Source organism: Bos taurus, chromosome 6 (genome assembly GCF_002263795.3).
Source record: "Bos taurus isolate L1 Dominette 01449 registration number 42190680 breed Hereford chromosome 6, ARS-UCD2.0, whole genome shotgun sequence".
In the NCBI taxonomy this organism is placed as follows: domain Eukaryota; kingdom Metazoa; phylum Chordata; class Mammalia; order Artiodactyla; family Bovidae; genus Bos; species Bos taurus.
In genome coordinates, this window is record NC_037333.1 from 9813214 (window position 1) to 9840632 (window position 27419).

Below are 27419 nucleotides of genomic sequence, written 5' to 3' on the forward strand. Positions count from 1 at the left end.
CCAGACCACCTGACCTGCCTCTTGAGAAATTTGTATGCAGGTCAGGAAGCAACAGTTAGAACTGGACATGGAACAACTGACTGGTTCCAAATAGGCAAAGGAGTTTGTCAAGGCTGTATATTGTCACCCTGCTTATTTAACTTCTATGCAGAGTACATCATGAGAAACGCTGGACTGGAAGAAACACAAGCTGGAATGAAGATTGCTGGGAGAAATATCAATAACCTCAGATATGCAGATGACACCACTCTTATGGCAGAAAGTGAAGAGGAATTAAAAAGCCTCTTGATGAAGGTGAAAGTGGAGAGTGAAAAAGTTGGCTTAAAGCTCAACATTCAAAAAACAAAGATCATGAGATCCGGTCCCATCACTTCATGGGAAATAGATGCGGAAACAGTGGAAACAGTGTCAGACTTTATTTTTCTGGGCTCCAAAATCACTACAGATGGTGACTGCAGCCATGAAATTAAAAGATGCTTACTCCTTGGAAGGAAAGTTATGACCAACCTAGATAGCATATTCAAAAGCGAGACATTACTTTGCCACCAAATTTCGTCTTGTCAAGGCTATGGTTTTTCCTGTAGTCATGTATGGATGTGAGAGTTGGACTGTGAGAAGGCTGAGTGCTGAAGAATTGATGCTTTTGAACTGTCGTGTTGGAGAAGACTCTTGAGAGTCCCTTGGACTGCAAGGAGATCCAAACAGTCCATTCTGAAGGAGATCAGCCCTGGGTGTTCTTTGGAAGGAATGATGCTAAAGCTGAAACTCCAGTACTTTGGCCACCTCATGCGAAGAGTTGACTCATTGGAAAAGACTGATGCTGGGAGAGATTGGGGGCAAGAGGAGAAGGGGACGACAGAGGATGAGATGGCTGGATGGCATCACTGACTCGATCAACCTGAGTTTGAGTGAAGTCCAGGAGTTGGTGATGGACAGGGAGGCCTGGCGTGCTGGGATTCATGGGGTCAAAAGTGTCGGACATGACTGAGTGACTGATCTGATCTGATCTGATGTATATTATTAGCAGCACAAAGGGTGGGCAGGGGTAATAAAACTGTATGTGAGAAATGCTTTTATGTTCACTGGAATTAAGCTCTTTTAAATCTAAAGTAGATTCAGATAAGTTCAAATGTATATGGTTAAAAAAAAATGTATATGGAGCTGCAGTACAACCATGAGGGAAACAAGATTAACATAGCTAAAAATCTTTAGAGGAATTAAAATATATATATTAGAAAATACTCATATAAAGCAAAAGAGAACATCAGAGTAAAAGAAAAAAAGAGATAAGACAGAAAGAGACAAACCGTAAAATGGCAAAGGTAGATCCAACCATATAAATAATATCCTTAAATGTGTATTGATTAATATTATCCATTTAAAAGACAGAGGTTGTCCTCCTATACAAAAAAAAAAAAAAGATCCTACTATATTGTCTATCACAGACATGCTAGATTCAACACACTATTAATAATAGTTCGAAAAATTTTAAAAATGGAAAGTATGTCATGTAAACAGTAACCTTAAGAAAGCTGGAATGGTTATACTGTTATCAAAGTAGATTTAAAACAAGAACATTCTTAGAGATAAAGAGGATCATTAAAAATGGCAACAGAGACAATCCATCAAAAAGTTATACGAATTACAAAAATATATATACATAAAAACAAAGCCCCTGTGTATACAAAATAAAAATTAAGGCAAGTACATGATATAGCAGACTTGAGGAATACAACACAGCAAAGATAATTTCAATGTCTAATTTTCAACAGTTGATTGGACAACTAGGCAGAGAATCAATAAAGAAATAAAATACCTTAACAACACTATGAACTATAACTATAAACTAGACCAGACATAAGTAAAATATTCCACCATAAAATAGCAGAACAGAGATTATTCTCAAGGACACATGGGACACAATCCAGAACAGCTGAAATCCTAGACCATAAAACTAATTTCAATTAATTTAAAAGTCACAGAACAATACAATGCCTATTTTCACACCATAATAGAATAAAATTAGAAATGAGTAATAGAACAAAATTAAAAATCAAAACCATGTGATGATTATATAACATTATATTCCTAAAGAGCCAATGGGTCGGTCAATGAATAAATCTCAAGAAAAATTCTGAAAACTTTTTGAGATGAAAAACAAACACTGAAACTTGTGGTATGAAATTAAATCAGAGCTTAGAGGAAATTTATAGCTGTATAAATGCATATGTTAAAGAGAAGGTCTCATATCAAACACCTCATTATAGATGCCCTGTAAATTGATCTACTGGAATGATTTGTGAAATGTGAAATAATGTGAATTAGATATGAAATGTAAGGACGCTACTATAAGCCCATTATTATCAACAATATATGACGTTATCTATTTGATACATTAATTTTAAATGATTAAGGCAAAGTTTTCACCCTTTTTCTAGATATAGTTTACTCTATTACTAGAAATTGTTAAAATAAGTTAAATTTCAATATATAATTTAGTTTATATAAATTTCTCTTCAACAGCACTTATCTGAAACATCAAAGCAGAGCAAAAATTATTTCCCACCTGTCATTTTAAATCGTGAAAGAAGTTGCACTCTATAAATATACATCTCCGCAAACTCCCAGTTCCTTTTTCAAGAAGCCGAGAACAGAAACAAAGCTGAAAGAGATAGATTTGTTTGTTCATTCACAATCTGGGGAGTTGTGGTGAAATTCCAAACTGGCCCCCCCTTCTGAGGAGGGCGAGGAGAGGACGAAGAGAGGGACAGACCACCTCAGACTGGTAGGTGGTGGATTTACGTTTAAATAAGCAAGGCGACTTACTGGGGAGGTTCATCTTTGACGGCCAAAAGTGAGTATGTAGACTTCTGCTCTCGCCAACCAGAAGCTTAGAACTTTTTATAAAGCATTCTTAATGCGGTTCCATCACCCTTCAGTCCTCTCTACTCTAAGTCACTAGCGCATAGCTCTGCGGCATAGGCTGCGCCCTCCGGCAGAGCTGCGACTGCGCACTGGGAGCAGTGGGCGGGGCCTAGATTCCGAGGCCCAGGAGGAGGGGATGGTGCCTTGGCGAGCCTGCTAGTCCGAGCCCTGGGGATTCGTCCCGTCCTGCTCTCGGTTCAGTCAGCCGTTATGTCCTTTCCGTGACCTCCTCCAGCAGGGTTTTAGGTAAGTAAATACTGTTTGTCTTGGTCCATCCTTCTTTGTTTATAAGTAATACTTTTTTTTTGAAATTCTTTGGAAAAGGAACTAAAGAAAGAGGCCGTTTTCTCAGAGATGAAATAAGATACTACGTTTTTGTAGGAATTTTTCAAGAGACCACTGAACCATAAAAGACGTATTTTCAAACTTGAAAATTGCACCGTGTTTCAAAAACATGTAAGTGGCTGCTTAAATATTTTAGTAGCAAATACACTCTGAAAATACATATTCAGGTTAATGATCATTAGGAATGTGGCTTTCTTTTTATAAAAAGGCCGTTCTTTACTTGGTATGATTTTTGTTGTTCAGTCGCGTCATGTCTGGCTCTCTGTGACCCAGGGACTGCAGTATGCCAGGCTCCTCCATCCTCCACTGCCTCCTGGAGTTTGCTCAAGTGTTTGTCCACTGAGTTGGTGAAGCTCACTAACCATTCCCAGGTGTCTCAGTGGTTAAAGAACCGGCCTGTAGGAGACTCAGGCAGACATGGGTTCAATCCCTGGGTAGGAAGATCCCCTGAAGGAGGCCATGGCAACCCACTCAAGTATTCTTGACTGGAGAATTCCCATGGACAGAGGATCCTGGCAGGCAACAGTCCATAGGGTTGTGTAGAGTTCTACACAACTGAACCGAGTTAACAATCATGCAGAGACCAAAATGTGTTTTGCATTATCTTTTCTTAAGGTTATTTGATCCAATACCATTTTTTTTTAATGACTAACCATTTCTGACTGAGCAACTGAAAAATGAAATGTGAAAAAATGTGAAAAATCTCCTGTGATTTTTCTTTATATCTTTGTAAAAAATAATTGATGTATATAGGTGTGTATATATTCTTGAGCAACTTGATTGCATCTCTGTACTCATATCAGAATCACACCCTCGTAATTAATATTGTATGATTGTAACTTTCAAAATCTGGTAGAATAAATCCTCCAACTTGGAATTGTTTTTCAAGATTGTCTAGGCTATTCTAAGCAATTTTATTCAAATATAAATTTTAAGATCATGTTGCAAAATTTCACAACCATAAGACTGTTAAAGCTCCTTGGGATTGTATTTTTTTTTTGTATTACATCTGTTTTTATTTATGCTGAAATTTTTATTTTAATTGCAGGCTAATTACTTTAGAGTATTGTGGTGGTTTTTGCCATACATTCACATGAATCAGCCATGGTGTACATGTGATCCACATCCTGACCCTCCCTCCCACCTCCCTCCTCAGCCCATCCCTCAGGGTCATCCCAATGCCCCAGCCCTGAGCACGCTGCCTCATGAATTGAACCTACACTGGTGATATATTGTATTGAATCAATATAACATGAGGAGAATTCACATCCTAAGTTATTTGCTAATTAAGAAATATGAGCTGAGTTTGTCTTTTAAATTTCTGTCAGCAACATGATCTGACCATATTAGACTCTTCTTTGATAATTGGTATATTTAGGCTATTTTAGAAGAAATTTTAGATTACATTTTTAATTTCACATGTCAGTATGTTGAAATATAGTTGATTTGTATGTATTGACTTTATATCTAGCAATTTAATTGACTTATTACTAATAGTGCATTTTATAGGTACTTTTAAAGTTTTCATGTATTCATGTCAATTGCACAAGAGATTTATGTCTTTTAAATCTTTAATCTGTGTTATTACTTTAGTTAGGAAGTCCCTCATAATAATGAACCAAAGAGTGAACAAAAATGCATCTTTATCTTTTGTCTTAAGGACAAGTTTGATAGTTATAAGATGCCAATAGGGTATTTGTAGATATTTTTTGTAACTTTGGAAAGACTTGCTTCTGATTCTAGATTACTTCCCTGATAATTCTAGGGTTTCCCTGATAGCCCAGTTTGTAAGGAATCCTCCTGCAATGCAGAAGATTCTGGTTTGATTCCTGGGTTGGGAAGATCCACTGCTACCCACTCCAGTATTCTTGGGCTTCCCTTGTGGCTCTCCTGATAAAGAATCCACCTGCAATGCTAGAGACCTGAGTTTGATCCCTCGGTTTAGAAGATCCCTAGAGAAGGGAACATTTATCTCTTCTAGTATTCTGGCCTGGAGTATTCAATGCATTGTGTAGTCCATGGGGTCACAAAGAGTCGGATGCAAAAAGCAAATTTGACTTTCATTGTTTCACTGTATTACTGGGAATTTTATCATAAGGCATATTGAAGTATACTATGTTTCTTTTATTCTGTTAATGCAGTGATTTTAGCAATTCATAATACAAATTTGCATTCTTAAAATACACTAGAATATCCCATGGATGGAGGAGACTAGTAGGCTGGAGTCCATGGGGTCGCTAGAGTCGGACACTACTGAGCGACTTCACTTTCACTTTTCACTTTCATATATTGGAGAAGGAAATGACAACACACTCCAGTGTTCTTGCCTGGAGAATCCCAGGAACGGGGGAGCCTGGTGGGCTGCCGTCTATGGGGTCGCACAGAGTTGGACACGACTGAAGTGACTTAGCAGCAGCAACAGAAATATTCCTTTTTTTTTTTTTCAGTTTATTTTATTTTTAAACTTTACAAATTGTATTAGTTTTGCCAAATATCAAAATGAATCCACCACAGATATACATGTGTTCCCCATCCTGAACCCTCCTCCTTCCTCCCTCCCCATACCATCCCTCTGGGTCGTCCCAGTGCACTAGCCCCAAGCATCCAGTATCATGCATTGAACCTGGACTGACAACTCGTTTCATACATGATATTATATGTGTTTCAATGCCATTCTCCCAAATCTTCCCACCCTCTCCCTCTGCAACAGAGTCGATAAGACTGTTCTATACATCAGTATCTCTTTTTCTGTCTCGAACACAGGGTTATTGTTAGCATCTTTCTAAATTCCATATATATGCGTTAGTATACTGTATTGGTGTTTTTCTTTCTGGCTTACTTCACACTGTATAATAGGCTGCAGTTTCATCCACCTCATTAGAACAGATTCAAATGTATTCTTTTTAATGGCTGAGTAATACTCCATTGTGTATATGTACCACTGCTTTCTTATCCATTCATCTGCTGATGGACATCTAGGTTGCTTCCATGTCCTGGCTATTATAAACAGTGCTACGATGAACATTGGGGTACACGTGTCTCTTTCCCTTCTGGTTTCCTCAGTGTGTATGCCCAGCAGTGGGATTGCTGGATCATAAGGCAGTTCTATTTCGAGTTTTTTGAGGAATCTCCACACTGTTCTCCATAGTGGCTGTACTAGTTTGCATTCCCACCAACAGTGTAAGAGGGTTCCCTTTTCTCCATACCCTCTCCAGCATTTATTGCTTGTAGACTTATGGATCACAGCCATTCGGACTGGCGTGAAATGGTACCTCATAGTGGTTTTGATTTGCATTTCTCTGATAATGAGTGATGTTGAGCATCTTTTCATGTGTTTGTGAGCCATCTGTATGTCTTCTTTGGAGAAATGTCTATTTAGTTCTTTGGCCCATTTTTTGATTGGGTCGTTTATTTTTCTGGAATTGAGCTGTAGGAGTTGCTTGTATATTTTTGAGATTAGTTGTTTGTCAGTTGCTTCATTTGCTATTATTTTCTCCCATTCTGAAGGCTGCCTTTTCACCTTGCTAATAGTTTCCTTTGATGTGCAGAAGCTTTTAAGTTTAATTAGGTCCCATTTGTTTATTTTTGCTTTTATTTCCAATATTCTGGGAGGTGGGTCATAGAGGATCCTGCTGTGATTTATGTCGGAGAGTGTTTTGCCTATATTCTCCTCTAGGAGTTTTATAGTTTCTGGTCTTACGTTTAGATCTTTAATCCATTTTGAGTTTATTTGTGTATATGGTATTAGAAAGTGTTCTAGTTTCATTCTTTTACAACTGGTTGACCAGTTTTCCCAGCACCACTTGTTAAAGAAATTGTCTTTAATCCACTGTATATTCTTGCCTCCTTTGTCAAAGATAATGTCTCCATAGGTGCTTGGATTTATCTCTGGGCTTTCTATTTTGTTCCATTGATCTATATTTCTGCCTTTGTGCCAGTACCATACTGTCTTGATGACTGTGGCTTTGTAGTAGAGCCTGAAGTCAGGCAGGTTGATTCCTCCAGTTCCATTCTTCTTTCTCAAGATAGCTTTGGCTATTCGAGGTTTTTTGTATTTCCATACAAATTGTGAAATTATTTGTTCTAGCTCTGTGAAGAATACTGTTGGTAGCTTGATAGGGATTGCATTGAATCTATAAATTGCTTTGGGTAGTATACTCATTTTCACTATATTGATTCTTCCAATCCATGAACATGGTATATTTCTCCATCTATTAGTGTCCTCTTCGATTTCTTTCACCAGTGTTTTATAGTTTTCTATGTATAGGTCTTTAGTTTCTTTAGGTAGATATATTCCTAAGTATTTTATTCTTTCCGTTGCAATTGTGAATGGAATTGTTTCCTTAATTTCTCTTTCTGTTTTCTCATTATTAGTGTATAGGAATGCAAGGGATTTCTGTGTATTGATTTTATATCCTGCAACTTACTATAATCATTGATTAGTTCTAGTAATTTTCTGGTGGAGTCTTTAGGGTTTTCTATGTAGAGGATCATGTCATCTGCAAATAGTGAGAGTTTTACTTCTTCTTTTCCAATTTGGATTCCTTTTATTTCTTTTTCTGCTCTGATTGCTGTGACCAAAACTTCCAAAACTATGTTGAATAGTAATGGTGAAAGTGGGCACCCTTGTCTTGTTCCTGACTTTAGAGGAAATGCTTTCAATTTTTCACCATTGAGGATAATGTTTGCTGTGGGTTTGTCATATATAGCTTTTATTATGTTGAGGTATGTTCCTTCTATTCCTGCTTTCTGGAGAGTTTTTATCATAAATGGATGTTGAATTTTGTTAAAGGCTTTCTCTGCATCTACTGAGATAATCATATGGTTTTTATTTTTCAATTTGTTAATGTGGTGTATTACATTGATTGATTTGCAGATATTGAAGAATCCTTGCATTCCTGGGATAAAGCCCACCTGGTCATGGTGTATGATCTTTTTAATGTGTTGTTGGATTCTGATTGCTAGAATTTTGTTAAGGATTTTTGTATCTATGTTCATCAGTGATATTGGCCTGTAGTTTTCTTTTTTTGTTGGATCTTTATCAGGTATTGGTATTAGGGTGATGGTGGCCTCATAGAATGAGTTTAGAAGTTTACCTTCCTCTGCAATTTTCTGGAAGAGTTTGAGCAGGATAGGTGTTAGCTCTTCTCTAAATTTTTGGTAGATTTCAGCTGTGAAGCCATCTGGACCTGGGCTTTTGTTTGCTGTAAGATTTTTGATTACAGTTTCAATTTCCATGCTTGTTATGTGTCTGTTAAGATTTTCTATTTCTTCCTGGTCCAGGTTTGGAAAGTTGTACTTTTCTAAGAATTTGTCCATTTCTTCCACGTTGTCCATTTTATTGGCACATAATTGTTGATAGTATTCTCTTATGATCCTTTGTATTTCTGTGTTGTCTGTTGTGATCTCTCCATTTTCATTTCTAATTTTATTGATTTGATTTTTCTCCCTTTGTTTCTTGATGAGTCTGGCTACTGGTTTGTCAATTTTATTTATCCTTTCAAAGAACCAGCTTTTGGCTTTGTTGATTTTTGCTATGGTCTCTTTTGTTTCTTTTGCATTTATTTCTGCCCTAATTTTTAAGATTTCTTTCCTTCTACTAACCCTGGGGTTCTTCATTTCTTCCTTTTCTAGTTGCTTTAGGTGTAGAGTTAGGTTGTTTATTTGACTTTTTTCTTGTTTCTTGAGGTGTGCCTGTATTGCTATGAACTTTCCCCTTAGGACTGCTTTTACAGTGACCCAAAGGTTTTGGGTTGTTGTGTTTTCATCTTCACTCGTTTCTATGCCAATTTTGATTTCTTTATTGATTTCTTCTGTGATTTGTTGGTTATTCAGCAGCGTGTTGTTCAGCCTCCATATGTTGGAATTTTTAATAGCTTTTCTCCTGTAATTGAGATCTAATCTTACTGCACTGTGGTCAGAAAAGATGCTTGGAATGATTTTAATTTTTTGAATTTATCAAGGCTAGATTTATGGCCCAGGATGTGATCTATCCTGGAGAAGGTTCCATGTGCGCCTGAGAAAAAGGTGAAATTCATTGTTTTGGGATGAAATGTCCTATAGATATCAATTAGGTCTAACTGGCCTATTGTATCATTTAAAGTTTGTGTTTCCTTGTTAATTTTCTGTTTAGTTGATCTATCCATAGGTGTGAGTGGGGTATTAAAGTCTCCCACTATTATTGTGTTATTGTTAATTTCTCCTTTCATACTTGTTAGCATTTTTCTTACATACTGCGGTGCTCCCGTGTTGGGTGCATATATATTTATAATTGTTATATCTTCTTCTTGGATTGATCCTTTGATCATTATGTAGTGACCATCTTTGTCTCTTTTCACAGCCTTTGTTTTAAAGTCTATTTTATCTGATATGAGAATCGGTACTCCTGCTTTCTTTTGGTCCCTATTTGCATGGAAAATCTTTTTCCAGCCCTTCACTTTCAGTCTGTATGTGTCCCCTGTTTTGAGGTGGGTCTCTTGTAGACAACATATGTAGGGGTCTTGTTTTTGTATCCATTCAGCCAGTCTTTGTCTTTTGGTTGGGGCATTCAACCCATTTATGTTTAAGGTAATTACTGGTAAGTATGATCCCGTTGCCATTTACTTTACTGTTTTGGGTTCGAATTTATACACCATTTTTGTGTTTCCTATCTAGAGAATATCCTTTATTATTTGTTGGAGAGCTGGTTTGGTAGTGCATAATTCTCTCAGCTTTTGCTTGTCTGAAAAGCTTTTGATTTCTCCTTCATACTTGAATGAGATCCTTGCTGGGTACAATAATCTGGGCTGTAGCTTATTTTCTTTCATCATTTTAAGTATGTCTTGCCATTCCCTCCTGGCTTGAAGAGTTTCTATTGAAAGATCAGCTGTTATCCTTATGGGAATTCCCTTGTGTGTTATTTGCTGTTTTTCCCTTACTGCTTTTAATATCTGTTCTTTGTGTTTTTTCTTTGTTAATTTGATTAATATGTGTCTTGGGGTGTTTCTCCTTGGGTTTATCCTGTTTGGGACTCTCTGGGTTTCTTGGACTTGGGTGATTATTTCCTTCCCCATTTTAGGGAAGTTTTCAACTATTATCTCCTCAAGTATTTTCTCATGGTCTTTCTTTTTGTCTTCTTCTTCTGGGACCCCTATGATTCGAATGTTGTAGCGTTTAATATTGTCTTGGAGGTCTCTGAGATTGTCCTCATTTCTTTTAATTCGTTTTTCTTTTATCCTCTCTGATTCATTTATTTCTGCCATTCTATCTTGTAATTCACTAATCCTATCTTCTGCCTCTGTTATTCTACTATTTTTTGCCTCCAGAGTGTTTTCAATTTCATTTATTGCATTATTCATTATATATTGACTCTTTTTTTTATTTCTTCTAGGTCCTTATTAAACCTTTCTTGCATCTTCTCAATCCTTGTCTCCAGGCTATTTATCTGTGATTCCATTTTGATTTCAAGATTTTGGATCAATTTCACTATCATTATTTGGAATTCTTTATCAGGTAGATTCCCTATCTCTTCCTTTTTTGTTTGGTTTGCTGGGCATTTATCCTGTTCCTTTATCTGCTGGGTATTCCTCTGTCTCTTTATCTTGTTTAAATTGCTGATTTTGGGGTGTCCTTTCTGTATTCTGGCAGTTTGTGGAGTTCTCTTTATTGTGGCGTTTCCTCGCTGTGTGTGGGTTTGTACAGGTGGCTTGTCAAGGTTTCCTGGTTAGGGAAGCTTGTGTTGGTGTTTTGGTGGGTGGAGCTGTATTTCTTCTCTCTGGAGTGCAATCAAGTGTCCAGTAATGAGTTTGAGATGTCTATGTTTTTGGGGTTTCTTTGGGCAGCCTGTATCTTGAAGCTCAGGTTTGTGTTCCTTTGTTGCTGGAGAATTTGCTTGGTATGTCTTGCCCTGGAACTTGTTGGCCCTTGTGTGGTGCTTGGTTTCAGTGTAGGTATGGAGGCGTTTGATGAGCTCCTGTCAATTAATCTTCCTTGGAGTCAGGAGTTCCCTGGAGTCAGGGTTTGGATTTAAGCCTCCTGCTTCCAGTTATTGGTCTTATTTTTACAGTAGTTTCAAAACTTCTCCTTCTATACAGCACCATTGATAAAACATCTACGTTAAAGATGAAAAGTTTCTCTACCGTGAGGGTCACCCAGGGAGGTTCACAGCATTACATGCAGAGGAGAAGAGGGAGGAGGGAGTTAGAGGTGACCCGAATGAGATGAGGTGGAATCAATAGTGGAGAGAGTGGGCTAGCCAATAATCACTTCCTTATGTGCACTCCACAACTGGACTGCTCAGAGATGTTCACAGAGTTATACAGAGAAGAGAAGACGGAGGAAGGAGACAGAGGTGGCCAGAAGGATAAAAGGTGGGAATGAAAAGGAGGGAGACAGATCCAGCCAGTAATCAGTTCCCTAAGTGTTCTCCACCGTCTGGAACACACAGAAATTCACAGATTTGGGTAGAGTATAGAGGGGTTAGGGAGGAGACACAGGCGACCTGGTGGAGAAAAAGGAGAGTCCAAAGGGAGAGAGAGCAGTTAAGCCAGTAATCTCGTTCCCTAGTGAAAAATGGGTACTGAAGATTGGGTTCTTAAAGGTACAAAATTGGTAACAAACACATAAAAGCAAAAATTAAAAATCTAGAGTAGAGTTTGGAATTTTAAAAGTATGATGTTAAAAGAAGGAAAAGAAAGAGAGAAAAAACGAACAAACAAAAACAAACAAGGTTGTGAAAATTATAAAGAAAATATAGGTACAAAGTAGATAACTAATACCAAAAAGCAAAAGTTAAAAATCTAGAGTAGAGTTTGGAATTTCAGATATACAATATTATATAAAAGAAGAAGAGAAAGAGAAAAAAAAAAGTCACAGAAATTATAAAAAAACTATAGGTACAAAATTGATAACAAATACCAAAAAGCCAAAATTAAAAATCTAGAGTAGAGTTTGGAATTTCAAAAATACAATGTTAAAGAAAAGAAGAAAAAAAAACCAAGGTAAAAAATTATAAAAAATATATATATGAAGTTTGCTGAAGAAAAAAAAATAGGGTCTTTTTTTTTTTTTTGCAAAGTAATAGGTTATAAAAGTGAAAATTAAAAGAATAAAAGAGGACTTAAAATTTTTTAAAAAAAATAAAAAAGAAAGAAAGATCGTAAAAATAGTAAAAATATATCGAGGACTTTCTCTCGTTATGTTGTGAGTATTGCGGGTTCAGCTCATTTTTGGCTAGTTCCTTGGTCCGACTTTTATTTCTCAAGATCTATAGGCCCCTTCCTTTGTAGTCGGTAATAACCACAGGGTTTTAATCTATTGCCTGTAGCTTCCAAGGTGGTTCCCTCTGTTATAGCTTCTTCTGTTTGCTGGACACTTCAGTGTCTGGTTTCCGCCCTGACACAAAGGGGACGGTGGAGGACACTTTTTTTTTTTTTTTCTTTTTAGGCTCGCTTGTTCAGTCGCACTGTGGGGAGGGAGGGAGGGATGCTGCAAACAAGTAACACTGGCGTGTGCTCACAGTGCCTCAGCCACACTGGGTCTGCCCCCACTCACGGCGCATGTAGCCTCCCTGCCCACACTGCTCAGGCTCTAGGTTGTTCTGCCGGGAACCATCTGAGGCCGGCCCTGGGCTCCCTGCACCTCCCAGGTCCAAGCCGCTCAGGTTCAGGCACTCAGGTAGTCCTCAGAGGTGCAGACTCGGTTGGGCCTGCGTTTTGTGCCCTTCCCAGGTCCGAGCAGCTCAGGTGATGAGGTGTTTAGCGAGCGCGATTGCTGCGACTTATTGCCTCCCCTCCGTTCAGTTATCTAGGTGTACAACCAGTGCACCTTCTCAGGGAGATGTTGACCGTCCAGACCCCCCAAGAAGTTTTAGTTAGCAAAGAAGCCTGCTTACAGTTTTATAGATAATGTCTCTCTGGGGCTGTGATTGCCCCCTTCTGGCTCTGGCTGCCTGTCACTGGAGGGGGAAGGTCTACAGCTGGCTACCTCTGTTCAGTCCTTTGTTCCGTGCGCAGGCCTGGCAGTGTCTTAGGTTAGGGCTGGCTTTTCACGTGGTAGATATCCCACAGTCTGGTTTGCTAGCCAAGATTATTTCGCTCAGATAGCGCTCAGGGTTTTCAGGCCAGGTCCTTACTCTAAGCGATGCAGCCCACGCCGCGCCTCACTGCCCAGCCCCCACTTGCTAATGGCGTGTGCAGGCGTCTGCACTGCTTTTCAGCTGGGGGAGTTACAGTAGGGCTTGCAATCTGCGAGTTTTAATTGTTTATTTATTTTTTCTCCCTGTTATGTTGCCCTCTGTGCTTCCAAAGCTTGGCACAGATTCTGCAGTGAGAAGGTTTCCTGATGTTTGGAAACTTCTCTCTTTTTAAGACTCCCTTCCCAGGATGGAACTCCGTCCCTCCCTCTTTTGTCTCTTTTTTTGTCTTTTATATTTTTTCCTACCTCCTTTCGAAGACTTGGGTTGCTTTTCTGGGTGCCTGATGTCCTCTGCCGGCATTCAGAAGTTGTTTTGTGGAATTTACTTGGCTTTTAAATGCTCTTTTGATGAATTTGTGGGGGAGAAAGTGTTCTCCCTGTCCTACTTCTCTGCCATCTTGGCTCCTCCCCCAGAAATAGTCCTTACTGCTCTTTAGTTTTGTTCATTCACTATGAAAAAGAAGTGTGTTAAAATATCTGATTATGTTTATAATTTATCTATTTCTCTTACTCTGATGTTCCTTTTTAAAAAATAAGCTTGAAATTCATATTATTAATATGTTTGCTATTTATTGGCCTTTTTTCATCTTTATGGAATGTCTCTTTGAGTCTGTAATGCCTCTTTTCATTTAAATCTCTTCTGTATGATATTAGTATAGAAGTTTACATTTTATTTCTAAAGGTTTTCAGCTTTTTACTTTCGAACAAGTCATGTCCTTATTTTTAAAATCTGTAAGCTTTGAATTTTAATGCATTATATTTTTTATCTAATGTAAGAAACTTTAGCTTTTCAGTAAAGAAATAAGTCCTTTCATAATGAGTATAATTTCTAAATTAGTTGAGCTTAATTTATCATTACCTGTTTTTCTTTTTTCCTGTCCTTTCTGTTCTTTGCCATTGTATTCCTCATTTCTCAACTTCATTTACATACTTTACATACTTTTTACATACTTTTCCTTTAATTTTTAATGTCCACACCTTATATACATATTTTACTGATTATTCTCGAGATTACATTCTTCACCTGTTATAACTGAACTTAACATAATTCAACTGCATTTCCCATTCCTTCTTTTCTATTATTTAGTCACGAAATTTTACTCATATATTTTATATGAGTAATTTATATTATGAGTATTTTATATGAGTAATTTAAATTTACTCATAAGTTTTATATATATATGTTAAAAGACCCCACAAGACATTGTTATAATTACTGCTACAAATCATTGTTACATTTATATTATATATTTGCCTATTTTAGTACATTTCATTATTTGTTTCAATTCTACGATTTCATCTGAAATTACTGACTTTATCCTGAAAAAAATTCCTATACCTTATCTTAAAATTGAAACTTATTTGAAACAAAAATCTGCTTTTTTTTTTGTTGTTGTTCATTAATGCCTTCATTTACCTTCACTTTTGTGCTCTTTTTGTATGTACAGAATTTTAGGTTGGTAAGTGCACAGGTGTTGTTGCTACAGTTATTGTCATTTTCAGTACTTTAAAGACATCATTTTATTGTCTCTTGCCTTCATATTTTCTGTTAAGGAAGGCCTTAGTCTTACTGTTGCTGCTTTGAAATTATTGTCTCTGTTAACTTTGATGAGTTTTAATATTTTCTGCTTATATTGTCTTTTCAGCATTCTAAGACAAGACTAGATGTGATTTAGTTTCTATTTATCCTACTTGATATTTACCAAGCTTCTTGAATTTTTTGGTCATGATATTCATCATTTTTGGATGATTCTCAGACATTAATTCTTCAAATATTGTTTCTGTGCCATTTTCTTCATCATCTTCTGATATGCCAATACACACAATTTAGACCATTTAATTGTACATATTATGTGCATCTTGGCATTATATTACCATAATTGAAAATAAAACCTTTAATGGACAGGCACCTACTGGGAGACTGGCTGGAAATGGAGAAAATTTTAGAGAAAATGTGTATAAAACATTCCAGAGGTCACAGTAAGGTTGCATTTATGAAACTGAGCAACAGGTGAATGTCTATGAGAAACATTGGTCAAGGAAAACAGGAAGTATAAAAACAGAAGCAAAGAGAATGTTATACTCATGAAACTATTTAAAAGTATAGGTAGCCAGACATATGAGAAAATGAAAATGATAACAACTTTTACTAGGTATAACTCTGTTATACAAGTTAAAAAATAAGGAAATCAGAACAAATGCTTATGACAAGAGAATACACACAAAGCATCCTATGTAGGTAGAAATGGATGACCACATTCCAGAAACAATTAGTGTGGTCTTAGACATCTCTCACTGGGGTACAGCAAGTTCTTGAACATTTTCATGGCACTGCACAAATCTGAGAGCAGGACAGTGGGCATGAATATCATAAAAGGGATTGGAAGAAAATAACTGCAGATGATGAGTTTCCTTTTATAAGTCTGGAGAAGGCATTGGCACCCCACTCCAGCACTTTTGCCTGGAAAATCCCATTGATGAAAGAGCCTGGTAGGCTGCAGTCCATGGGGTCGCTAGAGTCAGACACGACTGAGTGACTTCACTTTCACTTTTCACTTTCCACTTTCATGCATTGGAGAAGGAAATGGCAGCCCACTCCAGTGTTCTTGCCTGGAGAATCCCAGGGACGGGGAGACTTGCTGGGCTGCTGTCTATGGGGTCACACAGAGTTGGACACGACTGAAGTGACTTAGCAGCACAATTCTAAGGAAGAAAATAAAAAAGTATAGTTAGAATAATTAAAATTTAAGATATTTACCCTTTCATAGTGGCATATTGCACACTTATAAAATATGAAAGCACATCTACATCTTCAAAGGAAAACTTTCTTAGTATCCTAGAAATTATTTAGTTTTACTTTTCATAAATATTCAGTTAAATGCTCTATGCTGCACACTTTAAGAAACAGCTTTCAGGAGTTCATGTATTTTGTGATTCTTAAAACTATGAACAAAAGTTGATATTTTGTGAATTTGTTCATTAGCTCAAGATCAGTTTCTAATTGTGTCATTACTTGAATGCAGTTTTTCATGTAACTTTGTTATTCTGTTACTAATATCAGAGGCATTAACCAAATTCTCTTAGTTATTTTGAGAAATTACTTTGACATGAATTTTATATAAGTGTTTTATGAGGCATCAGTTCAGTTCACTCGCTCAGTCATGTCCGACTCTTTGCGACCCCATGAATCGCAGCACGCCAGGCCTCCCTGTCCATCACCAACTCCCGGAGTTCACTGAGACTCACATCCATTGAGTCCGTGATGCCATCCAGCCATCTCATCCTCTGTCGTCCCTTTCTCCTCCTACCCCCAATCCCTCCCAGCATCAGAGTCTTTTCTAATGAATCAACTCTTCCCATGAGGTGGTCAAAGTATTGGAGTTTCAGCTTTAGCATCAGTCCTTCCAATGAACACCCAGGACTGATCTCCTTTAGGATGGACTGGTTGGATCTCCTTGCAGTCCAAGGGACTCTCAAGAGTCTTCTCCAACACCACAGGTCGAAAGCATCAATTCTTTGGTGCTCAGCTTTCTTTATAGTTGAACTCTCACATCCATACATGACTACTGGAAAAAATAGATCTTCACTGGGACTAAAATTCAATGTTCAATTTAACATCTGTGTTATTAATAACTTGTGCATGAGCTTTAATTTTTCTGAATGTATTTGCTCAAATTTAAAATAATAATACTGATGTCTACAGAATTGGAGCTTTGTTAAAATATCCATCTTTATGTATTAAATAAACCATTTAATTGTTCATAGAAATTTCCTAGATTTTGGGGGTAAAATGCCTTTTATTGTATGAGTTTGTGTACCTGTAATACTTTAGTACTTCTATTCAGTTTTCTTAACTACCAATAACAACCAAAAAATACTCTCATATTTTTTATTCTCAAGAGAAAGGGCTCTTTTACTCTTCTATTCTTCGATGCTGATATTGTAAATCAGTATAGACCAGCCAGTTAGCTAGGGTTAGTTCCAGATTATGCTAGTTGTACCAGCATAGTTGTCAGTAGCATCTCCTTTTACTCACAGAATTGCCCAACTAAGACAATAGTATAGTGTCCCATTTTGTATGGCTCCAGCAATACCTCTGTGTTCTGCTTTGGTATGAGTTATTGTACACTCATTTTGACTTTAATTAAATTGACAGCTAAGGCTAAGTCTTCCCATTGGTACCTTTTTCTTGTTTAAGTTTCTGCATACTGCCTTGGATATAGATGTGACAAACAGATATTTACTGAGCTGTGTTTCAATCTTGATATTATAATTGGCATTATTTGGTAAAATATTTTTGTGAATGCTTTCATACACTTGAGGTTGGACCTTCCATATCAGAAAAATCTCTTCCTGTACTTACATTGTTTAAAGTTTGTATGAATGAGTGCAATAATAATATTTAAAAGGTCATTAATAAAAAGAGATATTATATAAGAGAAATTATAAAGATTTATTATCTTTTCATTTTTTAAGAACTCTACTAGATTCATCAGACACAGAAATAATTAAAAGGAAAAAAATAAGCCTCTGCTTCCTTGATCTCAAAGTGAGATAGATTGGTAATTGAAAAATATCTTCCCAGAAAAATCATAAATATAAATGTTAGTAATTATAAGTGGTTTAGTTAAGTTTACATAATTGCTGCACTGGAATAGAATGTCAGATAGTGAAACCTAGAAGGTTTCCCTGAATTAGGGATTATTTGCTAAAATCTGAAGGAACATACTTCTGTTTCTGTTAATATGATGGCTTATATATGTTTCAAAATTCTCCCAGTGGGGGAAAAACACAAGAGCTTCTTAAAATATGATTGTAAGTGTAAATTTACAAATATATTTACTTTCACAAGATAATAAGGAATAATCAGATGAGAAAATGAATAAAGAAATGAAAAGTTTTAGTATGTTAGAATCAAATAACTACTTTAACAAACTCAAAATCTCAGAAACTTAAGATATTAGAACTTAGTGGATTTTTTTTTTTTCTTCTTCTATAGAGCAATTCGATGTAAGTGTCTGGTGATGAATTCCATGTAGTAATTCTAAAATTACTCCTCACACATAGACACTCATTAGAGACTTGGAGTTCATTGCTTACATTTTCGGCTTATAATAAGTTACCTTTTGCAGCTCTGCTGGCACAACATTTTTGCCTTCTATTCCATTTTGCTTGGCTTGTAAAAAGAGCAAATCCTCTTGAGCTCAACAGTTTTGTATCTAATGTGTTTCTAAATGTAGCGATTTGCTACCAATGTCCTTCTAAAATACCATTTTCAATTTCTTCTACAGTTTTAGCTTAGTAGGCACTTGATCTATATTGCAACTTATATATCTCAGCATTACTTAGCATGGGTATAGTGCAGGTTACACTAAAAAACCAAACAACTTAATACCACAGTAGAATGAAACGAAACATTTCTCCTACCTTGATTAACGATTATATATCAAATTACTGTGTGACTCTGAGTTTTGCTTTGCGACATCTTTACTCTGAGCTGATAGTACAGTTACTTCCAGGAAGATTGCTGGTCAGTTGAACAGAAAAAAAAGAGAGAGGTTTGTAGAACTAATACCGTCTAATTAATGCTCTAGTCCCAAAGTGTTATGTTACTTTTACTTGTAGCTCATTGGATGGGACTAGTTCAGGAGGACCTCATTCAACTACAAATGAGGTCTTCCTGAACTAATCCTGTCCAGTCAGCTACAAATAAAGATGACAAGGCAATGGCAACCCACTCCAGTACTCTTGCCTGGAAAATCCCATGGACGGAGGGGCCTGGTGGGCTGCAGTCCATGGGGTCACTAGGAGTCAGACACGACTGAGCGACTTCACTTTCACTTTTCACTTTCATGCATTGGAGAAGGAAATGGCAACCCACTCCAGTGTTCTTGCCTGGAGAATCCCAGGGACGGGGGAGCCTGGTGGGCTGCCGTCTCTGGGGTCGTGCAGAGTCGGGCACGACTGAAGCGACTTAGCAGCAGCAGCAGCAATGATGGCTCTTCGCATTGAGCGACTGAACTGAACTGAACTGAATGATGGCTCAGCAGCTGAAGAATCTCCCTGCAATGCAGGTGAGGCAGTAGTCTCAGGTTTGAGTCTTGGCTTCCGAAGATACCCTGGAGGAGGAAATGACAATCCATTCCAATATTCTTGCCTGGAAAATCCCTTGGACAGAGGAACCTGGCAGACGTGACTAAGCACGTTACATGCTAAGTTGCTTCAGTCATGTCTGAGTCTTTGTGACACTATGGACTATTGCCCGCCAGGCTCCTCTGTCTATGGGATTCTCTAGGCAAGAATACTGGAGCAAGTTGCCATGCCCTCCTCTAGGGGATCTTCCTGACCAAGGGATTGAACCCACATCTCTTATGTTTCCTGCATTGTCAGGCGGGTTCTTTACCACTAGCACCACCTGGGAAGCCCATTTGGACGACAACCACGAAGGAACTGGGAAATGTAATATATGTGTGTAGGAAATGTGCTGAGACAGAAATATTGGGAAACAGCGGTAATTACTACTAGTATAGATCCATGTTTCTTCTAATTTTATGATGTTATGTGTTCTATGACGCCTCTACCAGCATCTTCTATGAATCTTAGCTGTTGTCACCTAACATTAAGGAAATGCCCTATGAATTATTAGAGCACTGCAAGTGACCAAATTATAGATTAGATAAAGTAATGCTAGTGCTGTAAAAGTTAAACCTAAAACATCACTGCCTTAACACAAGAAAGTTTACTTCTTGTTTACAAAAAGTTAAATAAGTGATATTGGAGCCTCTGCTTTAGGTGATTTAGGATCTACTCTCCTACAGTCCTGTGGCTCTGCCATTGTCAGTCAGCACATGGACACTGACCAGGGGACCGAAGAAAATAATTAAATGACTCTGTGAGAGATTTTTAATGTCTAGATCTGGAACTTTCATTTGTTACTTCGGCACATGTTCCGTTGTCTGGCACTTGGTCACACCACCACACCTAAATAAATATACATGAGCCAAGATAATGTTGATCTTGGTTGATTAATAATATTTCAGTAACATTTTAAGCTATGTAAGGAGATCTAAAAAATTTGGTGCAGGGCTTCCCTGGTGGCTCAGACAGGTTAAGAATCCACCTCCAATGTAAAATATTTGGTGCAATGTCATTTAACTCTATCCTGGCCAGATATCACCTTAAGATACCATCTAAGTTCTAGTAAATTTAGATGTTAGGCATCTCTTTTGAAGTCTGTGCTTTAAAATAATTCAGAAAATAATATTTGTCCATATTAGGGAATCTAGTAGAAACTTTTATAGAAGTAGGATCATAAACAGAGACATCTTCATATATTTTCATTATAATATTCAAGAGAAAAATAAACCCACTCTGAAAAAAAGATGTCTCTAAAGAATTTTTCTTGTCCTGATTCCTTTATTGAGTAGGTGGGGAAAAAAATTTATGTTTAATTTGCAGAAAAGACAACGGTCATAAAATAGCATGGATAAATTTAAACTTTATTTTGTGAAATATATAAAAATAAAATGAGGCCATTTAAGAAATTATTTTGAAGTGTTCCTTATTTACAATGTTGTGTTAATTTATGCTGTATATACCATACAGCATATACACTCTATAGTATGTATATGTATAGTTTTATATATATATATATATATATATAAACACACACACGTTATTTTCAGATTATTTTCTATTATGGTTTATCACAAGATATTTAATGTAGTTCTCTGTGCTATACAGTAGGACCTAATTGTCTGTCCATTGTATATATAATATTTTGTGTATTCTAACCCAAAACTCCCAATCCATCCCTCCACAATTCATTCTACCTCTTGGCAATCATAAGTCTCTTCTCTATGTCTATAAGTTTGTTTCTATTTCATAGATAAGTTCATTTGTGTCATATTTTAGATTCCACATATAAACAGTACCATATGCTATTTTTCCTTCTCTTTCTGACTTACTTTGTTTAGTGTGAGAATCTCTAGGTCCATCCATGTTGCTGCAGGTGACATTATTTCATTCTTCTTTTATGGCTGAGTTTATATATTTCATTGTATCTATGTACCATGTGTTCTTTATCCATTCATCTGTTGATGGGCATTTAGGTTGTTTCCATGTCTTGGTTATTATAAATAGCGCTGCAATGAATATTGGGGTGCTTGTTTCTTTTAAAATTATGGTGTTATCCAGATACATACCAAGGAGTGGGATCACTAGATCATCTGGCACCTCCATGTTTAGTTTCTTAAGGAACCTCTATACTGTTTTCTCCATAGTGGCTACGCAAATTTATATTCCCACCAACAGTGTAGGAGGGTTCCATGGGGGCATTTTTATATCAAGTTGTTTAAGTTGTTATCACACTTAGCCAACTATAAATTCAAATTCTCTCTGGAAAAGCACATATTCAAAACAGACCTCAAAGAATGTAGATTAATTTCCCAAGCATTTGCACTCATGTCAAAACACATGCATTCAAAAGAGAACCATGAGTGAGAGACACAGGGAAACAAAAAACAAAGTAAATTCTTTGTTTTTGTAATTTTATATAGAATGCAATATAGATTAAATTTATACAACTCAAAATCAAAAGCTTAAAGATAAATTAAAAATAAGAATTACAGAAAGCCCAAGAGAATTTTATAAGTAATTCTAGAAACAAAAATCATAATACATGTTATTAAAGCACACTGAAATCTTAAGAGGCACACTAAGATAAACTTAAAGAAAAACTTAATAACTTGTACTTGAAAAAAATGTAAAGACATTAAAATATAGTACAGATATATAATTAGAAGAAATGGTGAAATTAAGATACATGAAAGGTAATGTAAGAATGCTCATAAGCATAGTAATATTCAAGTAAAAGATGATAGAATGAAAAAGATATGATTTTTAAAAAGATATTAACCATTTCCATAATTGCAAATATATATTGTATTTAAAATATACAAACACTTTGCATTGGTGTTTAGTGAACAGGGCCAAGGGACTAAAAATTTTGCAAAAGCAATAGCTAAGAGTCAAAAATTGATGTCAAGGTTCACCAAATTATAGCAACAGTACTAAACATGCAATAAACTTATCTTCACAAAGGCCTGAAATCTAGTTCCAGATGGGCCCCAACCCATAAACTAATCACCATGTACTTTTTTTTTTTTTTTCACCATGTACTTTAATAGCGTGCTAGAGAGCAAAATTAAATGTTTAGAGGAAGGTACCATTAGAAAGAATTTAAATTATCTCCATCATTTTTCATACCAAATAGCCAATTTTTAATAAAAGATCATAAATCATGTTAATGGAAAGAGTTAAGTACAAAAAGAAGAGGAAGAAGGAAGAAAAGAAAGAGGTAGAGGATTGGGCAGAGAGGGGAAGAAAAATCAGAAGATAATAAGATAATAAAATTACCATACATGGATTTTAAAATAACCATGCTTAATTTATTCAGAAAATAGGTGATAAAATGGAAAATGAAGAATGTTGCCAAACATTTGTGATCAAAAAAGAGGGAGAATAAATAGTCTATGGATTGCTAACCACTACCAACAAAAACAAAGGAAAAACAAACAAACAAACCTACACTCACTGGAAAAGTTAACCTAGGAAAATAAAATAATTCAAACTGAAAAATTCAATAGAACAGTGAAATTATTTAGAAAATTTGTAACCAGTGAGGCAAATCAACATAAAACACACAGGTAATGATGTAAATAGAGGAAGAAAAAAAAAAAAAGATGTTAAATGACCAAAAAAATAACCAATTTAGTAATGCGTTTGATATCCTTTATTCAAGGAAAACATTATGGATTGGGAGAGTTCAGTGCTCATAAGCAGTGGGGTACTCTTTCTGACAGATGTCTAGGCAAGAGCAATTTTTTAGGGTGTTAGAAGCAGCAGTGCAGAGATGGCATGGTTTTGGCTGGGGTTGCATGGCTGACCGTCTTTAGAAAGATCAAGGAAAAGGGAAATATGTATACAGCCCAGAGTTGGCTTGGTGGTTCAGGATTGACTGACTAGATATTCTATGTTTCTGATTAAGAGGAGCATTTGTAAGAACAGGAAAGTTCAGTTTGCTTCCATGGCACCCCAGGCAGAATGACTCCAACTTGGGCCTAGAAAATGTTTTCAAGGAAACATTGTCTCAAGAAAATTATCTTTTTATATGTGTGATTACATAATGAAAACTCATCTGGATGTAGGTATTATTTTTTTTTTTTTCTGAAAGTATAGTATACTTCAATAAATAAGTTTATTTAAAGCATTAGTACTGATCATGGCATCACATTACCAGAAGCTTCTGGGGACAAGTAGAAGTCAAATCACATAGCATTTCATGAGGCAAATATTAAAGATTTTTGTTTATGTATAAGGTAATTGAAGATCCATTTACATATTTTAATAAAGGGCTTCATCTCAGCATCTCACTTACACTTTAGAATTCCCAATTCAGAAATGGGGAATGAAATGAAAGAGGGAAAGTGGATTTGGCAGAATAACTAATATTCTCTAAGATACGTAATGAGCACTTGTAACTTGAACTACTTTGTGGGTGTGGTTAGAGAGGGGCAGGGAGGGGGAGTTACTATCAAAATAAAATGATTACATTTAATGGATATAATTTAGGTTATACCAGTGGGACTTGATGCTGGGTCTGATTTGGGCATGGCTAGAGAAGGAAAGCGGAGAAGGCAATGGCACCCCACTCCAGTACTCTGGCCTGGAAAATCCCATGGACGGAGGAGCCTGGTGGGCCACAGTCCATAAGGTCGCAAAAAGTCAGACATGACTGAGCGATGTCACTTTCACTTTTCACTTTCATGCACTGGAGAAGGAACTGGCAACCCACTCCAGTGTTCTTGCCTGGAGAATCCCAGGGACGGGGGAGCCTGGTGGGCTGCCATCTAAGGGGTCGCACAGAGTCAGACACAACTGAAGTGACTTAGCGGCAGCAGCAGAGAAGGAAAGGGTTAAATAATATCTCCAAAGTTTCTATCTTGTGTAACAGAATAACTGGAAATATCTTTTATTAATAGGTAACAATGCAAAATGTTTACTTACATAGTAACATGTAAACTTTCTGCTATGGTTTATAATGTTGAGGATGAAAAATTTTTAAGACATTCAAATAGAGATGCCAGAGAGTCTTTTTCCATCATAATCTCTGAGGAGACATCAGAACTGATGACATATTTTTGTAAATTTTCTATGTGTAAGTGTATTTTAAAACCAAGAATATGGGTAAGATCATCCAGAGAGAGGACATTGATTGAGAAGAAAAGTCTTTCTAGGTCCAAACCTGGTGGGACTCAACTTCAAATTGTATTGCAGTTGAAAACAAATCTGCAAAGGAGACTGTGAATTGGGGTTCAGTGAGGAAGAACGAAAATCATGAGAATATTACAAAAGAGAATGTAGGGCAAATGGGAGTTCAGGAATGGACAGGGAAGGAGCCACACTCTGGGGTAGAAGGAAGGCTGGTTTTAGTGACAGAGAAGCTGTGGTTTGGATCCAGTAGTAGGACTGTTTTGGTCATTGAGGCAAAAACCAGTGTGGTCAGTCACAAGTCATGTATGTGATAGAATCAAAACAATAAAATAAGTGAACGTTTTGAGAACATTGGTTATGAAGGAAAGCTTCTTATTGGGAACAGGGAGAAGAGCGGGATCCACAGAATTTTGTTGTCATTGCTTTGCTGCTGCTGTTGTTACTGATTTTTGGAATGATGAGGTTTGAAAATATATTTTTAAAAATGAGAAAAATGTAGTTACATGCATCTGATTACATATTGAAGAGAAAGAATAGATAATAAGTGAAAGAAAAGATAGCCAAAAAGAGCTCCAAGGCACAAATTGAGGCACTCTCTTTTCAGAGAGGAAGAGGTGCTCATCTGCTGCAGCAGGTGGTTGGATTCCAAATCGATGGGTTTTGTAACTGAATAAAAGAGAGACTGCTTCCAAATATGTGATTTTGGAATCAATTTTAAATATACCATTTTTAATATAAAATTATGTCCAAGCTTAAATTTTTAAGAAAAAAGTGTATATGTTCAGATACATAGTTTATATAATATGTGTGTATGTTGCTCAAATTGTATTAAGTGAATAAATTATTTGAAAGGAAGATTTTGCTATAACCAAGAGCAAGTCACATTGCTTACATAATTCATCAATTCATGATATACTCCTCACAATGCTCCATTTAAAACTATGGATATAGTTTTAAAACTATAAAACTATAGTAAAACTATAATTGATATTATTAGCATTTACATACAGTTTAAGCATTTCAGATTTTAGGAGGTAATTCCTGGTAATGAAAAAGTTATCATCTTCAGGTTTCCGATTCTTGTATTTAAAACAAATTTAAATATTTTTCCCTTTATTACTTTAATAAGATGAATTATATTCTTTAAAAGAGTATTAGGATTATATTTTATTATAATGAATATCTATTTACATAAAAATAAATGTAATTGAAAGAGTGACTCTATTTGTATCTCCATAACCCAACCTTTTCCTAATCTTTATTCAGTTGGTTTTATGTTGTGGATATAATAAAACATTTTAGTTACTTGAGTTCTTTATAAGAAGGCATAACACCAAGCTTAGAGTTACATAGTGCTTGCCTCTGCAACAAGCAGTCAAAACTGAGTTCTGATTCTGAGATAAATCTTCTTGTCTCTTACATTCAGATATTTGAAAGTTTCAACAGTTAAAATGCATCTTAAGGCCAATATCTTAAGAAATTTTACAGCTATCAGTTAAGAGACAAAAATGATGATTTTTAACCCAATTCTTCCTTAATAAATTATGAGATTTTGAAATCTAGGACAGATAGGTGAGACCTAATTCATTTTTTCCAAATAATTACCATAAATGGGCAGAAATATGTAGCGAAATACAGTACGGGAAGGGAGAGGACTCTACAAGTGTAACCAAATTTAAACAGCAATACACATGACTCTAATCCTCTTTAATATGCATTACAATTTCAGGTGTACAAAATTCAAGACTACAAGTATAGGCTTTAGAAGGCAACATGTGATCAATACTGTGTTTTTATGATGCAGAACTGTTTATGCATTAATGTTGTACAAAAGAATCACTTTAGATTATTTATTATTATTAAATAGTTTAGATTATTTTTTATTGAAATACTGAAGAGATACATTGTAAATAAATATAATCATTAATTCATTTCTAAGCCCTCTAAAGCTCCTATTCAGGCTTCCCTGGTAGCTCAGCTGGTAAAGAATCTGCCTGCAATACAGGAGATCCCAGTTACATTCCTGGGTTGGGAAGATCCACTGGAGAAGGGATAGGCTACCCACTCCAGGATTCTTGGGCTTCCCTTGTGGCTCAGGTGGTGAAAAATCTGCCTTCAATGCGGGAGACCTGAGTTCAGTTCAGTCCCTGGGTTGGGAAGATCCCCTAGAGAAGGGAAAGGCTACTGATTCCAGTATTTTGGCCAAGAGAATTCCATGGACTGTATAACCATGGGGTCACAAAGAGTCGGACACGACTGAGCAACTTTCACTTAAAGCTCGTATTCAATACACATGATTTCTTTTAACAGTGGGATCTCAAATATGATATTTATTATTTGATTTGCTCAGTTTAAAATACATGAATACTAGCACTTCTAAGAAATTGATAGATAAACCAAGAGAAATAAAGCAATTTTGTAATTTTTTATGTGTAGATTAACCTCTTTAACAAATGATGAATGGAAACAGTTTAAACATTTATCTCCACCTATGATCAGCTTCACTTTCCTCTTCACTTTCTGCCATAAGGGTGGTGTCATCTGCATATCTGAGGTTATTGATATATCTCCCGGCAATCTTGATTCCAGCTTGTGCTTCTTCCAGCCCAGCGTTTCTCATGATGTACTCTGCATATAAATTAAATAAACAGGGTGACAATATACAGCCTTGACACACTCCTTTTCCTATTTGGAACCAGTCT

At 36.3% G+C, this 27419-nt stretch overlaps 1 long non-coding RNA gene across 1 annotated transcript in view; it reads left to right on the top strand.

Annotated features, from left to right (window-relative positions):
* The first annotated feature begins 3033 nt into the window (after positions 1-3033).
* LOC132345473 (uncharacterized) overlaps positions 3034-27419 on the top strand; it is a 333207-nt gene continuing 308821 nt past the window's right edge. Inside the window, exon 1 of the long non-coding RNA XR_009494816.1 lies at positions 3034-3171. This is a non-coding gene — a long non-coding RNA (uncharacterized lncRNA). The remainder of the gene's footprint in view (positions 3172-27419) is intronic.